Source organism: Podarcis cretensis, assembly GCF_951804945.1.
Source record: "Podarcis cretensis genome assembly, chromosome: Z".
NCBI lineage: Eukaryota > Metazoa > Chordata > Lepidosauria > Squamata > Lacertidae > Podarcis > Podarcis cretensis.
In genome coordinates this window covers 5616439-5622735 of record NC_137184.1, presented here as the reverse complement: position 1 = coordinate 5622735, position 6297 = coordinate 5616439, and the positions used below count along the sequence as shown (strand labels likewise).

General features: G+C 40.7%; 1 pseudogene across 1 annotated transcript; it reads left to right on the top strand.

Annotated features, from left to right (window-relative positions):
- Nucleotides 1-3314: 3314 nt before the first annotated feature.
- LOC307207391 (small ribosomal subunit protein uS5 pseudogene) lies at nucleotides 3315-4239 on the top strand (annotated as a pseudogene). Its single transcript has one exon. The product of its transcript is annotated as a small ribosomal subunit protein uS5 pseudogene (transcript).
- The last annotated feature ends 2058 nt before the right edge of the window (nucleotides 4240-6297 follow it).

Here is a 6297-nt window from a genome sequence, read left to right as displayed (position 1 = left end):
TGGATTACTTTAGGACCCAAATATAGACAAATCTGCCCGTTTCAGTCTATTTCAGCTTCTCATTTTGTACATTTAAGTACATTTCAGCACAATTTCGTGTCAGCTTCCATTTCATTAAAAAAAATATCCCCATGAAAATTTGTTAGCATTCAAGTGTGCATTTCTCTGAATATCCACATTTTTATATGCATGTTTGCCTAGCACATACATTTATTTGTTATTTTCATTAATGTTTTCACTTTTATGTATACTTTCCCCCAATGCACACTTTGGAGGATTGCAAATTTTTATTATTATTATTATTATTATTATTATTATTTCTTGGCTGAAGACTGCATTACAAAATTCAGAGAAATGTGAATTGGGAAGGATGACTATAAGTCAGATTGCATATTGGCTCAGGAAATGCAAATTTGATAGATTTGCATTAAAATGTCATCCTAACCACAGCTATACTGCATTATAAAATGTGTAGTTTGCTTTGCAGATAATCCTTAGTCGATTAATAATTCAAAGAAACAATAAGTAGGAAATAACTAGTCATAGCTCAGTATTAGAACATCTACTTTACAAGCAGAAGGTCCCAAAGTCAATCCCTGGTATCTTCAGGTAGGTCTGGCAATGTCCCCTACATGAAATTCTGGAGCTAGTCAAGATAAGCAATGCTGAACTAGACAGGTTAATGATCTGACTCAGTATAACGCAGTTTACCATTATACTGTGAAACAACTAAAGCCCGAGATACACAAATATTTACCATAAAGAACCCAGTTGGCCTGCAATTACTGAGAACAGCATAGAAAACTTTAGGAGCAATGATAAAAACTGCCTGTGACCCAACAGCACAAATAGTGCAAGGGATTTGCTCACTGCTTATACTGATTTCTTCTTGCAAAACATCTTCTCCTGTGCTTGTAATGCAAGGTCTAGCAGTCCCTGCAGGCAAAGAAACTCCTTTCAGCGCCCCTGGAGCCAATCAACCTACACCTCACTCCCATAGCAAAAATGCCTTCAGGGGCACCCACAGTCTCTCCCTCTCCCCTTCCCTTGGACAGATGTGTCCAGATTGCAGTTAGTGACTTGTTACCCATTTACAATTCCAGGTGCACAAAGCAATTCAAAACTGATTAGGACAATGACTGACCCTTGATCAAAGAAAGTGGATTGACCATGTGAATGTTAACCAGTCAATTAATGAAATCATCTTTTCCACTGCCATAGATCTGCATAGGAACAAACCAATCATTCTCAAGGGAGGGGGGCATTTTTCTTTTTAGATGATGCATGCATGTCTCACAGCAGAGGTGGTTTTCTCAGGGTGAAACTCATCCATTCCGCTCCAGGTGTGTTCACCCCTGCAATTTCCCCAAATACAGGAAACTTGGCTGCACATCCACACAAAAATTGAATGTCCCATGCCTTAAAAGAATTCAAGTGACCCCGTTTCATTGCTTCTTCTGGCTTTGCATGTGTTCAAGGCAAACGTTAGGCTTCTCAGTGTAATTTAGAGTCAAGAAATTGAAATAAAGAGATTATCCCATCATTGCTTGCTGGTCAGGGAGAAAAAAAAAATGACTGCACCTGGTACTCACGGGGTTGGAGAGAATAGCAAAAGCAGAAAATAAAACAAGCCAACCAACCACCAAACAAAGAAAGAAAGTAATCGAGCAGCTTTTCATCTGGTGTATTATCTCTAGTATTTTCGCTATTTTGGTCAAATAAGTATCTCATTTTTATATTTAAATAATTGCAGGTGTTCCATGTAACTACTGTCCCCCATCCTTATCTAAACCCCTATCTTGTTCCTGGAATATGTGGCAAGTTGTTAAGTTTCCGAGTGGTTCTCCACCACATATACACAATGCCGTTCTTCTGACCAGCCCATATCACAGCAAGGCATACTGGTGGTTGCAGCACCAAATATAACTCCAAGTAAACAACTTGCTCTGATGAGGGTTAGAAGTGAGGTTGTATGAATCTCTTCCTGAAGCCTACCTTTCCCAAACTTCACCCACTTGACCTGAAGCCTATTTGTTTTTAAAGGGCCAACCCTGTGGCCTGAAAATGAGCACTTCTTTGCTGTTCGGTAGCCTTCCATTTGGTTTAATCTCTGCAGATAGGCATGATATCATGGAAAACATTTGATTCCTCAGGTGACTCAGGCTTGGGAAATGACATTTGTGATGGCCCCAGCTCAGTCTGTGGGCTACAGACCATCAGCCATGAGTTCTGTGGGCTCCAAAGTATCAGTCTTAGGCTCTGTGGAATATGAGAAGCCCCATTAATTTCAGTGGATATACTCTGAGTAAAACTTAGTTGAATACAACCCAACAATACATAAATTCTCCAAGGAAGCTTGGAAATGCCAAGCCATTTCTGAATTTAGCTAAGTGGTGTTTAGTTACTAAGTGGTGTTTAGTTAATTCATGATGCAATTCACAAATTCCACTCCTTGTGAACGCAGGTTAGCACTTTTAATTTATATTGTAATGAAAATTAGAAACTTCTGTCATATAATGGAGAAATAGAGGACAGTCCTAGAATTTTAAAATTGATAGTTTGCAAATATGGACAATACCTGCCTTATTTGCATTCCATTATACTGTGCTGTTCTTGGGTGAGAATATAATTTTTTAGCACCTCTTGCTAATTCTTCTCTAGAAGGCCTTTTCTTTTTTGTAAAACACACACATGAAACAATTTACAGTATATTTCATAACCAAAAGAAGCTGAGGAGGGTCTATTTGAGGTAATTGACTAGAATGGGAGCAACAGTTGTTACATTCCTAAAAAGAGACCATTATTTATTTATTTATTTTGGGGGGTTAAAGCATGAATTTTGAATTAGTCAATAAACAGTTGGGAAGGAAATGGATGGAAATGCCAGCAGAGTTCATTTCAAAGATATGTGTGCAGATGGCTGGCTGAAGTTACTAATACCCTTCTCTCATACAAAAATCCCATTGAGAATTGGGGGTGGGGAGGTCTTTATGGCTAGGGGACCGTAGCAAAACATAGCATGACCTCCTGGGATATTAGGGATGGAAGATATAAGTACCAGTGAAAAAACTTTATAACTGTAATTACCCCAAGGTCATCTAGCAGTGATCAAAGTTCAGAGGCAACAGAGGCACCTGCTATAGAGTCAAAACTACCTCGGGGCTCTTAGCCCGCCAGAGCAAGGGGGCAGGGGCAGATGGTGGGGGCATGTGATGAAATGGGACAATGTATCTGGATCATCTGAACTAGATCAGCAAGCGTTTCTAACTTTCAGTTGTCTAACAATTGCTGTTTAACAATATGTAGTAATGCTTCTAGTCGAGAACACCAAATGGCGGACGATGCCGGTGCTGCGGGAGGGGCAGGAGGAGCTGGAGCAGCTGCAGGTGCAGGAGCTGCTGCCAGGGGAGGCTTCCGAGGAGGCTTTGGCAGTGGAGGCCGAGGGCATGGTAGAGGCCATGGCAGGGGACGTGGCCGAGGGCGTGGAGCTCGGGGCAAAGCTGAAGACAAAGAATGGATTCCAGTCACCAAACTTGGTCGCCTAGTAAAGGACATGAAAATCAAGTCTCTGGAGGAGATTTACCTTTTCTCCCTTCCAATCAAGGAGTCTGAAATCATTGACTTTTTCCTGGGCTCATCCTTGAAGGATGAGGTTTTGAAGATCATGCCTGTTCAGAAACAAACCCGGGCTGGTCAGCGCACCAGGTTCAAGGCCTTTGTGGCGATTGGTGACTACAACGGTCACGTTGCTCTTGGGGTCAAGTGCTCCAAGGAAGTTGCCACCGCCATCCGTGGGGCCATCATTCTTGCGAAGCTGTCCATTGTGCCCATGAGGAGAGGCTACTGGGGGAACAAGATCGGCAAGCCGCACACTGTACCTTGCAAGGTAACAGGTCGGTGTGGCTCTGTACTTGTGCGTCTCATCCCTGCGCCACGTGGTACTGGAATTGTGTCTGCCCCAGTTCCCAAGAAATTGCTGATGATGGCTGGTATTGACGACTGTTACACATCAGCGAGGGGCTGCACTGCCACCTTGGGCAACTTTGCCAAGGCCACCTTTGATGCCATCTCAAAGACCTATAGTTACCTTACCCCTGATCTGTGGAAAGAGACTGTGTTCACCAAGTCACCTTATCAGAAGTTCACTGATCATCTTGCAAAGACTCATGCTACAAGAGTGTCTGTGCAGAGGAGCCAAGCAGCTGCTGTGGCAACTACCTAAAAGATGTACTTTAAATTTAAAATAAAGTGACCAAGAGTGATTTTTAAACCAAAAAAACAACAACAAACCAATATGTAGTAATGGCCACTAACTTGGATGGCTTTAAAAGATGATTAGACAAAGGCATCTGACCACTGTGAGAACAGGAATTGGATGGGGCTTTGCCCTCATCCAGCAACAGGCTTTCCTGATGCTCTGATTCTATCACAATTTTGTAGAGCAAGTCTGAGTTCCCTGGGTTTGATATCCAATAAACCTCCAGGAAAGCTTTATTTACTTTGGACAGTCTATGGAGCACAGCCTCTCCAAAGACTTGAAGGATATGTAGGAACCATCAGGGAGGAAACAGGGCTTGATTGTTTATTTTCCAATATTAATTGACTGCTTTTCACTATAGATGGTCATGAAGAAGTTTCCACAAAAATTAATAAGGCAATCCATCAGCTTGGATTGCATAGCACAACTTACAAAAAATGCTTGCTGAAATAGAAAGCTCTTTTTCAAGTGCCTGAATTTCAACAAGGAGAGGGCCTGTCTAATCTCACCCAAGAGGGAGTTCCTGAGACCCATGGCCACAATACAGCATGTGTGGTGGATCTAGCCATACATCTGAGCCACAGAAGACCATTAGCAGAGAATCTGCAGAAGATCTTGGTATTCAGGAGGGAATAAAAAGAATCGGGCACTCCTTAAAATAAACTGAAGTTCTTTAAGGGTCTTGTAAATTGATACCAGACCGATTTGGTCCTGTAACATATGGACAATCAATGCAAAACTTTAATCACTGGAGTTACCGGTATGTACTGCTGGCAAACTGTCCCAACAACAGTCTAGCCACAACACTTGCTAAACAAGTCCTCAGCTGATGTGATCATGGCCTTGATGTGATCATGTCCTCAGCTGATGTGATCAGTCTGGGTGGATTTTTTGAATTTGCCAAAATGTACAGGTTTTTGCAAACAGAGCCAGGAAGTGTGTGTGAGTATCACTTTTTAAGTTTTCCTATCTCTATGGACATGCTGCTCTCTGTACAAAGACTTGCTTTGCAAGCAGAGCCAGTTTTGAAATGATTCTGCTTGAAGGAATAGGAAAAAATGATTTAAAAAAAATACATACTAGAATGGGAGATGAAATATGAAATGGTTAAATTGGCAATGATACAATGGACTAGAGATTTAGGATATAATATAGAAATGAACACATGGGAAAAGCTGTGGAAAGTGGACATGAAATTCACTGATTGTCATGCTTTAAAAGAGAACTATATGAAAATAATGTATAGATGATATTTAACATCTGATAAATTGTCTAAAAGGTATAAGAAGGTTCCTAATAACTGCTGAAAGTGTAAACAAGTAAATGTTTCTTCCTTTCATACGTGGTGGACTTGTAAGAAAGGGGGGGAGTTTTGGGAAATGATGTATGATGAGATAAAAAAATATGTTTAAAGTGGTTTTACAAAATAATAATAATAATGAAGCTTTTCTTCCAGGGATTATAGGGACAGATGTTCCTAAAAATATGGTTAAGTTGTTTAAGTATATGGCTACAGCAGCTAGGATTCTTTATGCACAAAAATAGAAAGATGAAGAAGTTCCCACCAAAAAAGAATGGATAAGTAAAGTGATGAACTATGCAGGATCAGCAAAGTTAACAGCTAAAATAAGAGAATGCATGGAATGCGAGGGCTGGCAAAGGCAGGGGATGCAGAAGCACTTTGTCTGCTGCAACCCCCTGACTCCGTTTCTGGAAGCAGAGGTTACCCTATTAATTGTATTTTTAAATTGGCTTTAAAGTAATGGCACATGATAAAAGATAATGCAACCACATACTGTGGGACATTCAGCTGCATAGATCTAAAGGTTTGAACTGAGATAAGATTTTATTTGGTGCGAGAGATTCAGGGGAGAGGGGAGCCCACCATTTGTTTATTCTAAGCTTCTCTTTATATTTATGATTAGGCAACTCTCTCTGGAATACAAGAAAAAAGTATTTATGAGTGAAGAAAGAAGAAATTGGAGTAATACTGAGATTAATAAGAAATAATAGACTGCATGTTTTGAAATGAAGAAAGG